We start from the raw sequence: 11713 nt of genomic DNA, 5'->3' as shown, positions 1-11713 counted from the left end.
GCTGCGCCACCAGGGAGGGCCTAACTTACTATTTTTAAGGCACAGTCTCAACTGCATTTTCCTAAACTATCAAGTGTTGCTGGAATGTACCTAAAAGAATAGTCTGGATTTCTGAGAAGACTTGGTCCCTCTGTGGTCCTTGCCTACGTAATACCTTGCCCTGCCACACCATCCAAATATATATTTTTTGAAGTGAGCTTGGTTCTATCACTGTATTTGTTTAAGGGGTTACAGGTTCAAACCTTTACAAATGTATGTTTTCATAAAATGCCCGCCACCAAACCCCAATAATCCTCTACTATGCTCCATTACTCCCTTCCTTCCTTGACCATAGCGCCTTCCTATCACTGTAGGAAACCCTTCCTCATCCCCTGAGAGGGCACTTGGGATTGTCAACCTAACATGGGCACGTGCCCCAGACATGGGCTATTGGGCTTGTTTTCTTGGGACTTCGAGCCTTGCTGAAATAATGCCAAATGCAAAATATCATTAGGGCTCCGCTGTTGGGCAAAGTCATCAGCTGTTGCCTGCTCCCCAACCTGCCACACACAGTGGTTTCCTTTCTAATTTAAACCCGATTCTCTAGCTCAGCTTCATGCAAATAGTAAAATTACTCATTAGAAGGCTATTGGATTGCTTGAGTGAGCTTCTTCTGTTTCCCATCAAAGATCCTGAATGGGTGCGGTCCCTAAAGAAGCCATAGATGTAGTGCTTGGAACAAGTCTGTTTTTTATTCTTTAGCAACAAAGGCTGCAACTCGTAGTCGGAGCGAGTCGGAGCCTCAGATCCATTTAACTAGAGAGGCCTTTGCACAGACCTCCTGAGGCAACACCCCAGAACAGAAAGGTAACTTCAGATCTGAGTTCAGTTTCATACAAATGGGATTTAAAATCCTTGTTGGGGTAGGAGAAACAAAAAAGAATGTTATGCCACGCATTTAGGGTAGCCTGGTTAATTCCTTCTTCTTTTGGAACAACTACATTATCAAGATTATGCTTCACTGCCTGTTAGCATCGCTTCTGCTGGGAAGCAGATGAATTGATTTTGAACTTCTTCTGTGATATGCTTAGTGCTTTGTCAGTAAAATTATTGTAATATCTTATGCCATCTGTCATATTCCCTTCTCGCAGCAGGAACTGTCTCCAACCACAAAGTTCTCAAGCTGAATTTCAATCTTAGAGTAGTTAGTATGCGAGCCTGCATTCTGCTGGCCGGCTGGGGATGGGGCCACTGAGTGAGTGGTGGCCTGGTTTTTGATTTTCACACACAGAGAAATGCCTTGATCCTGGATGGTCTCTGGGCTGGAGACACTGATGAGCCCAAGTGGGTTTGCAAATGTCCCCACCTCTGGAACCCTAGAGGCTTTGAGGAGGGGGGGCCGGGACTAGGGTCACATGGGTGAAGTGAAAGGGCATTTGTCTTGTGTGCAAAATTTAGAGGGGTGTGAAAAGCAAATAATATATATTTTTAAAGATTTATTTATTTATGCATACAGAACTGGGGTACAGGCCAGAGGTGCTGGGGCAATGAGAGGATTCACCAGAGACAGAGTGGGGAGCAGAACAGGCAGATCGATGAAGTACACTGCTGAGGGGAGCAGCGGGCGGGTCAGGAGAGGTCTGCCGTGCCATGTGGGTCACCTCCGGGGCAGGCGGGAATCGAACTCATGCGGAAGCGGCTTTAGCTTCTTAGTGCTGTGCTTTAACCCACTGTGCCACCAGGGAGGGCCCACAAATAATATTTTAATGTCACTAAAAATTTAAACAAAATAATTTTGTGTCAAAATTAATTGATTTTTAATTAATTAATTAATTCAACATAGTCACGTTGAAGCCTGAAGCAAAAGGCTCAGTTCTGCCAACCTTCCGTCCTTCCGTCCCTGACACCTTCCTGGCTCCTCCTCACACTGCCTGTGCTCCTGAACACATCTTCACTGGCCTCAACTGTGAACTCACAGTGTCTCCAAGACAGCCTTTGTATGCTAAACCCTTTGAGACCTCGCATAGCTGTGGATATTTTATTCTACCTTCACATTGACAGGCTATTTCAACTAGATATAAAATCCGACTTCAACGTTTTTTCCCTTCACCACTTTGGACGCATGAAAACTCTGCAGTTGCATTTGAGTGTTGCTCTCCGACATCTGCCATCTTATTCTGACTGGGTTATGCATCTTTCCACTCTGCAGCTGTTAAAGGCTTCTCTGTGTCCTTAATATTCCGAAGTAGTAATATAACATTTCTGTGTATGGATTTTTGGAATATAAAACCTTTTTGGTGCTCTGTGAACTGTTTCAGTATATTAATCAGAGGTCCTGAATATTTCTTTTTGCCTTGGAATTTATCACTTTTCTATAAAAGTGTTTCCTCCTTTCTCTTACAACTTACATTATCTCGACCTTGTTCTGTAAAATGTTTTGGCTCTCAAACTAGAATAACCTTGGGGATTTTCACCAGACTACTCAGTGAAGCTCTCTGTTAGCGGGGACCCAGCACCAGTACTTTTTAACAGCCCCAGATAATTCTAATGTTCAGCCAAGCTGAGAGCTCTGTCAGTGCTTCTCCCACTGAAGTGCATATGACTACCTAGGAATCTTGCTGCCATGTACACTTGCTCTTGGGAGGAGGCCTGAGAGTTTACATTTCCAACAACTTCTCAGGTCCCGCTGCTGCTGCCCAAGGATCATAATTGGAGTAGGAAAATTCTATGTGAATTTCTAATTCACCAACTGACTTGTTAGCCATGCCCATGTATTTTCATGCTTATATTTCTAATTAGATGTTATTTATAATTGCTTAGTCAATAGTCTTTCAGACAACTTTGAGTTTATCATTATTATTGCATATTCTTATTCTGTAGAGTATAGACTGTGGGGTGGGAAGTTCTTACTTTATAGAATGGTTTTCTCTGTTGCTTTTTGTTCCTACTCAGTTCATCTTCCCCCAGGTGATCAGCTGCTTTGGCTGCTGGAAGTACCCTAGGAGTGTGCACTGGGCTGGAGCCTCTGCCTTAGCTCGTGCCCCTTCTGGAAACTTTAGGAAGAGGGATGATGAGGGAAGGAGAGGACAAGGAGGAGGGGTTCAGGTTGGGAAGGGACAGTGTTGTGGCATGAGTCCTGAATTTACGGTTCAGGCTCATCAGCTCCGCTCTCTCTCTGACTCCCAATATCCTCACCCCTAGGCTATCCTATCTCATTTCTTTTGCCTTTGCACTGCTTTGTTTCTGGAAGTGTCTCCCATGGTTGTAAACCTCCAGATCTGGGGAACAGAAGGAGCAGGCTGAGGAAGCGAGGCCAGCAAGGCTGGCCTACCTGCGCCTGGTTTGACTTCCCACTCCCCCGCCTGGCTCCAGGGATGGCCTTGCAGCTGCAGAGCAGAAAACATGCAGCAGTCGGAGGGATGGTCGTTGACGTGCTGCAGGAACTGCTAGAGAGAAAGAGGCCTCTACAGACTGTCCCCGGAAGGTGATGTCTGGCCACTGCTGTATTTTTGGGGGTGGGGCTGATGTTTCTCCATCTTAGGACACAAACTCCAGCTTTTCTCACAATTTCTCCTGTAGAGTTTCAGACCCATTGACCTCCACCTCATGGCACCTGCAGATGCAGCCCATGTGAGGGCCCCAACTCATCAGGCTTTCTCAGCCTGTCTTCATGTGGCCTGGGGTTCATGTCTCCAGGCAGCCTGATCAGGAGTAGCCACTTCAGTCACAGTCCAGCTACAGCCACCTGCGCTGGAAACTGTGACCAGGACCCAGCCTTTCTCTTCATGGAGGTTACAAATTGGCCAGGATGCGTGATCAATTCTTTGATCACACACAGTAGGACATCTTGGTTTACTATCAGGTAATGATGGAGTCATTGTGAATGTCACCGAACAACTGCCTGGAAAAGGTGAGGTCAAAGCTGATGCCCGAGGGAAGTTTTCTAGGTGGCACAGGCAAAGGGCGGGAAGTCAGGAAGAGCTCAGGGCATCTGGCAAACTGGAAGGTGGGTGTGGGGCCAAGAGGCAATAGATCAGGACCATGCGAGTAGAGCCCATCTGTACTTAAACTCTTTATACTTTGTTCATCGTGGATTTTTGAATTAATTTTGATTCAAACACATTGCCCTAAAATAGTATGTCTTTTTACTGACTTTCTTGTTCTGAGATGAATGTTTGCCTTATCTCAGCTGACTGCTAGGCAAGACTTCAGCATGGATTTCAGCAAGGGGCAAGTGGAATGATGAGACTGGCTTGCAGAGCAGAGTCCAGGAGGGTCTGCATGCCTTACTACACAGTTGTTCTTGATGTCTACCTTCCACTGAAAGGTACCATCCAGTGGTGCCCAGGCGCTCTTGAAAAGTCCAGTTTGGCTTCATGACTATCATGCTGACTGCAAAGGAGATGAGCAACCTGGAGGGAAGTTTTTCCTTCTTCCTCTGCCTTTCCCAGCTCTGCTTGCCTCACATGCTGGCAACCCCATTATCTGGGCTTGACTGTCACAGCTCCACTGGGACCTGTGTGGAGGCCTTTTTTCTCATTATCCATTTTCCTCAAGATGGACGCAAGATTAGCTCATTGATTAACAGATCGTTGGGAGCCCATCTTTCCCACACTGCATTTCACATTACAGAGGGTCTGTTCAAAGAATATCAATGAGGTTGTTAATGTAGCAATCAGGATCTTCTGTTGGAACCAAAGCTTTGAGAATCAATAAAACATTAAAAAAGGTTAAACACTTTATTGGATAAGTCAGAACATATTCTTTAGTTAATGATACAGCTTTGGGGGAAAATGGAATATGAAAAGGCAAGGTAATATCACTCCGTAATGGGAAAACACTACATAAAAGGATTATTTTATCAGTCTGATACTTGAATTCAGTGTGTACACTCATTATGACTGAAGCTGGAATTGCAGAATGAAGCCTCTGCAGGGAGAGTAACGAGACGAGCGGGAGGCGAGCATGCCCCGGAGTCTGGAGCTTTCCCGAGCTGTGGCTGCAGGCAAATCTTTTAGGTTAATGTCCCTAAGCCTCGGTTCTCAACTTAGAGATGGTGCTAATGCGCCATGTTCTGCTTGCTCATAGGGTGTGTGTGAAGATCTAATGAAAGAAAGGGCATCAAGTATCCAGCGTATATTAAACTTTGTCAGTCATCACACAGGGCTAACCTCAGGGAAGAATCTCTGAGCATGTAGAAGAAGAGGGAAAGAAGCTGTCAAGTGACCTGGCTGTGGGGGCTGCCATGGCAGCGCCCAGTGCCCAGTGTCCCCGAGGGTTTAACGGACAAGACCTGCTGCTTCCGTACATATTCCCTAGGGTTCTTGTGGGACCCTGGTGCATTTTTGTCCCTCCCTTCAGGAAAGCACTCCTCTCTCCTTTTCTCCATCCTTCAGGGTGTGATCCTTCCTTCTGACTACTCAGAGATGGGAGGTGTTTCTGGAAGCAAGTTTAGAACTGTCTCAGCTACATGATTTGAATGGCATTAATTGGGAAATGAAAGTCCTTTTCCTAGGCAATGTTTATGTATCAAAGTCGCAAACTATCTTACAAAATAAAACCAAAAATCCATAGGTAGGTTGGAAAGAACTCAACATTAGAGGACTTCAACTGTGCTCTCTGACGAAACCATCCCTCCCACATACATCCTCCTCCCATTGTACCCTTGGAGGCTGAGGCTCAGTGCTCACTCACCTCCTCCAGGAAGCCCACCTTGACTATTCTAGTCAACAATGATCTCTATTCTAGGCACTTGCTGTTTGAATTTCACAATTTATCCCTGAAGGTGACCTGAGTTTGAAGGAATCCCTGGTGGCTGTTCAAACACAAGTGTTGGTTTTCCTAAGGAGAATGTGAATTCTCTTAGGGCAAAACTCCATTTTCCCCTTGTACCTTCCATGGGAAGTCAGGACCATGACATGAGCACATGTTAACTGGTCACCTGAGAGTGAGAGTCATGTCTTTCCAGTGAGTTTGCACTGGGATAAAAGATTTTGGGAGTGTCAGTACTAGAAATCGGACAAGGAAGATTGAGCTAAATGTGACACCTGAGCATGCCAAGAGACTGCCCTCAAAGGGGGAAGAATAAGCAGAGCAGGGGAGGAGCCTGAACTTCATGCTCAGCTAGTGAGAATGACAGGAGTTTCAGATGCAAAGAGGCCCGAAGGAGCAGAACTGAGATCACAAATGCAGAGAGAGGTCCAGGGTAGTGGGACAGAGTGAGAAAGTCCCAGGACAGCGCAGCGTACAGCAAGTGTGGGAGTTCTCACTCACAGGTGGTAGAGGGGCTTTGACTGAGCACCCTTCCCCCAGGAAAGAGCCCCAAAACTGCACAGCCTTGTTTTCTTTTGATGGGACCCCAGGTTTGTCTATTTGTTGAGAGGAAAGGCGCACCGCACCTGGTCTGAGAGGGTTCATTCATTCACTTATTCAAAACCACAAATGATGCCATAGTGTGCCAACAGACACAACCATGGTATCACGGTCCGTGGGCTAGTGGACAGACACAGCCCTGCTATCAGGTGACACAGGGGTGATGACAGACTCCTGGGCTGGGTAGCCCCTCATTCTTCACCACCTGCACCTGCCCCTCACCGTCCCTCTCAGCACAGCCTGGCCAGGAGTGGCAGCAGTGAGGACCCAGGTGACCATGGACAAATCCTGAGCCCAGGAGCTGCAGTCTCACTATGGGTAAGGCAGATCTGGCAGTAGTGGCCCCCTCAGAGGGCCGTGTGACAGAATGAGGCCACATCGCTCAGGGATGGGGACAAGCCGTGCCAGGTGCCAGATGGCAGCACTCAGTCTGTCCCACCTCATGGTGTGTCAGAGCAGATGAGCTTCATGCACCTTTGGGTGAACTTGAAAGTGCCCTCTGCATTAATGTCTTAGCCTTGAGGAAATAAGTGTGCTGTGCCCATTCTGCCTGCACCTCTGGCCCTTGCCTCCCTTTCACTTTGAAATCCTGTCATTCCTTCCAGGCCCTCCTTCTCCTGCCAGCACTCCCCTCTCGGGGCCACCCCATGCCCTGCCAGCCCTGTGAGTGCTTGCCCCCTGCCAAATGGCCAGCTGGTCCTCAAGGGTCAGCCCTGCCTCTGTCTCTCATCAAGCTGGAATCCCTGGGGGTAATCACAAGGCCCTGCTTAAGAATCCTCACAGCTATGCATCGCGAGAGTGTTCCTGGCAGGAACAGTGCTCTATTCCAGAGCCTTCCTGATGCTGTGCTCTCTCTCCAGCCACCAGCCACCAGCTTCTTGTGCAGAGGAGCAGCTGGACCTCGGGCCCCGGAAACACACTAATCCTTGGTGCCCACTTGCAGACCTGCTTACATTCTGCAACGCTCCTGTCTTTTTTTTTTTTTAGATTTATTTATTTATGCATACAAGAACTGGGGGTACAGGACAGAGGTGCGGAGGGGTGAGAGGATTCATCAGAAACAGAGTGGGGAGCAAAACAGTTGGATGTACGGAAATCCACTGCTGAGGGGAGCAGTGGCAGGTGAGGAGAGGTCTGCTGTGCCATGTGGGTCAGCTCCCTGGCTGGGGCATGAACTCATGCTGCAGCGGCTGCAGATAGCTTTGTAGTGCTGCACTTCAACCTTCTGTCTACCAGAGAGGCCCTCTACTGTGTTTCCGTGAGAATCCGCGAGGCATCGTATCAACAAGTTAATCCTTGGGAAAGGCCCCATGGACATCTGTGCTGTGTGCCATTTCCTCGCCACTGTCTGCAGAGCAGAGGATCTGAAGGCGTGCTCACTGGGGTTGGTATGGTGCTGGTATGGCTGGGAAGGGCTTCCTGCAGGAGCAGGTACGTTGAGGAACAGAATCTTTCATGTGGTGAGTGCAAAAGAAACTATGTCAGGGACTCTAGCAAAGCCAATCAGTTTCTACTGCTGCTGGGGGGAGGTTTCCATAGGTGATGAAATTGGCATCACCTCTTCTCTTTTTCCCTGTTATGAATGTGGATACAATGTTTGAGCCACGGCAGCCATCCTGTGACCATGAGTCATACTGTCTGCTGGAAACTGGGGTTATAGCCCATCCCCATTGCAACCGGTTGAGGCAGAACCATCATCTACACCATTTTGCAGATGTGGAAACTGTAATGCGGAAGAGCACACAGGTGTTAGTAGAGATGGCCTTTGAACCTAGATCTGGTCAATCCCAAAGTCAGCATTATGGGTCACGAGCATCACACTTCTCATAACACCCAGGGGCTGCAGAAGGCAGCCGGGGCTCCCTGTTGAGCCACTACCCTTGCCTTAGCGTGTGCGCAGCTCAGTTTCTTTCTTTCTCTGAGCACAGGTGGGCCAAGTGTGGAAAGCTAGAGGGGATGGTGTTGGGAGTCTCCCTGTGAGATTGATATTTAATCACTTGTCTGTTTAGCTCCAAGAAGCCAGGGTGCAAATGCAGCCCAAGGTGTATTGTTTTAATAATAAATCAGAGGTGAGTGTTCGCAATTCTTTAATTATGTATATTTTTCTCAGGAAAAGTTTAAGGACCTCAGCAGGTATCTGCTCTCAGGGCCTCATTACTGTTGACAAAGGTGGGATTTATGCATTCCGAGCGGCATGTGGCAAAGGCTGGGAGGCTGCTCATGTTTCCCCCTGCTATTAAAATGTCACCTCGGGGTAAATAATACATGTTCACACCCCAAACAAAGCTCCCAGGCTTGTTTCTTCTACCTAGTATGGATATCATTTAACAGCTTATAACAGCTTCATGACTAACTGTAGTGAGTTATTGAACCTTTCTAAAAAGAGGGGGGCATTTTCACATAATTCCTTTTCTATCTCATTTAATTCAATAGAGAAGCCCACAGATTATTAAAATGAGAACAACTGGCTTGCAGTACCCTGGGGTGTATTTTCCCAAATCATTGTTTTAAGCAAACCTCATTGCACCAGGAGAGTGGTTTGGCTGGAACAAGTGAAGGAAGCCTCTCTCTCTGGGGACTTTGTTAACACCCATTGGTCACTACCGGATGCATCCTGCCCTCTTCTTCCCCCTGGGGACAGGCTCTGTGATTCAAGAGAGTGCCTTTTCCTCTATCTTCTTACTTGCTTCTCTGCCATGGAAGTTGGAGGGACTTTTCTAGACTCCCTTGCAGCTATGTCATATGATCTAGTTGTGTTTAATGAGCTATAATTAAAATTCCTGGGGCTGGCGGTGGGGGTGGCGGGGTGGGGGTGGGTGGAGGGGAAAATTTCTGCTAAAAAAAAAGGACAATAGGTTGACATTATCCCTTCCTGTCCTTTCTGCAGTGATGTGAATGTAATGTTTGAGTTATAGCACCATCCTGAGACCATGAGGCAAGACAGACATGTGTGACTATGCTCGAATGATGAAATAGAAAGGCGTTTGGGTTTCTGATGTCATCATTAGACAGCTGGATTGGTACTAGGAACTTCTTATTAGATTTTCTTATTGAGAAATATAATCTCTATTTTTGAGCTATTATAGTTAGGTTTTGTTGCTTCACACACTTCTAATTGATAATTATTCTATGGGAAGATATGTGTGACTCAAGTGGTGACCTAATCTTAAATGGAAATTCTGGAGGGGAATTGACTTTATTTTACTCCCTCCTCCCTCCCTCCTCCTTCCTTTCTGTTCCCCACCCCCACCCTCCACTTCCTTTTATTCACAAGCCCAACAAATGTCTATAGAGCACTTAGAATGTATTTTCTTGGTACTGGGGAAATGAGTCAATAATAGATAAAACCTTTCCTTTTGGATCATAAGCTCTTTTGGAGAGGATGATAATACAAACAAATGTGTAAGAGTGATAATTTCACTAGTAGCAAGGGCTAAATGGGAAATAGAAGAGAGTGATACGATCAATTGTGAGAGGGTAGGAGTGAGAAGGCCCCTTTCAATGTAAGTCAGTGGAGAACTTGCTGAGAAAAATGTGACATGTTTTCTGAGCACTGAATGAAGGTACCTGTTACACAAAAATCTAGAGGGAGTTTACCAGGCAGAGAGAAAAGCAATTGCAGAGACCCTCAGGAGAGAAAAGATTTGACTGGCTAGGAGCTGAGAGAAAGGCAGCGTGGCTGGAGACTTCAAGGGAGGAGGATTAGGAAGAGACAAGTCTGAAGAGAGCCAGAGGCCAGGGCATGCAGCGTGCAGGAGGACTCGGAAGTCCTTTATAATGTAGGCCCTAGGAGGTACAGAAACTGCTTGGTGGAAAAGAGGAAGCCAGTGCTGTTGTCTCTTAGCCATGGCTACTGACATAAAAGATACCTAAGGGCCTGCTTGAGCTAGTGATGACTCCAGGCACCTGGCCGCCTCGGTCCCCAGGTCCCTATCTGGACAAGATGCTGTGGACCAACCCACTGGAAGTTGGGACTTAAATTGCAAGAGGTAGAAACACAACTTGAATTAGTTTAAATGAAAAGAGAGGATTGTTTTAATGGAAATGTAACAGGGTGGTCCCCAGGAAAAGGGGAAGTTCCAAGTTCCCTGCCCCACCCAGAAGGAGGGTGGAGCTAAGCAGAGAAAAGAAGAGAAGAGAAGGAATCTGAAGAAGGAAGCAGGATGGAGAGACAGAAGGAGACCTGAGGAAGCCACATGGAACAAAGGGAGACATGGGAAGAAACCGTGTTTATTTCTTGGCCCTGGACTATGGTTTAAAGAGATGTGGGTGAGAGACCCATGAGGAGGTTGACTATGATAGTGTTTATATTGATTTTGATTTTGCTCTTTTCCTCCTGTAACAGGGTGGTCCCTAGGAAAAGGGGAAGTTCCAGGTTCCCTGCCCCACCCAGAAGGAGGGTGGAGCTGGGCAGAGAAAAAGGAGACGAAAAGAAGGAAGCAGGATGGAAGAAGGAAACCTGAGGAAGCCATATGGAGCAGCAACCATGTGAGGAAGAAACCATGCTTGTTTCCTGACCCTGGACTGGTTAAGGCAGATGTGATGAGATATACCTGTAGGGAGGTGACTATGGCAGTGTTTATATTGATTTTGATTTTGCTCTTTTCTTCCCAGATTTGTCTCTGGCCATTTCTGATCCTTTTCCATGGGTCCCGGCCAGAAGGTGCTTTAGTCTTGTGGCCGGTTTTCAGGCCTTGCTTTGGGCCAATCCCTTTTGGGTTGACTTTTGCCCAGGAGGGGATGGGTAACTTCAGGTGTTTGATTTAGAAATTATATTCTTTGTCTTCTGTATTGTATATTCAAAGTATTAAAGTTCCTTTTCATTAAAGTTTTATGTGTTTTGTGTTGACGCATTGGGTGGTGGAACCCATTTAGAGTAGGTTTGGGGGTTCAGTGGTGCCCCTCTCTCCCTGCTCTGTAACAGAAATACCTCCACGTTATCCAACTGAAGGCTAGGGGGCTGGGGTACTTATTCAGGCTACTCCCCACTGATGTATGCAGATATGTTTTGGGAAACAACATTCATTTTGCCTTCTTTGGCAAGAAAAATCCCCCAGGCAGAGACTGGCATTTGCAAGAAGCAACTCAAGACTTAGAGGTGGGTGCCCAGGGATGTAGAGGCAGAGGCTCCATCCCCACCTGCGATGATGCTGACAGGGGTGGGGATGTGTGTGGGGGGTTGGGAGGGTACTTTTTAGCTAAGCAGGTGGCCACAGGATGAAAGTCCTGCTTGATTCTGTTTTACAGTGACATTATTGTGTCCCTCCACTGACTTGGCTAATTACTTTAGAAAAGTAGTTGGAACATTTTTTTTTTTTCTATAAGGGGCTGGGTAGGCCACATATATATATATATATTTTAA

This window comes from Condylura cristata, unplaced genomic scaffold (genome assembly GCF_000260355.1).
Source record: "Condylura cristata isolate star-nosed mole 26May11 unplaced genomic scaffold, ConCri1.0 scaffold00028, whole genome shotgun sequence".
Lineage (NCBI taxonomy): Eukaryota > Metazoa > Chordata > Mammalia > Eulipotyphla > Talpidae > Condylura > Condylura cristata.
Note: the sequence above shows the minus strand (reverse complement) of the source record.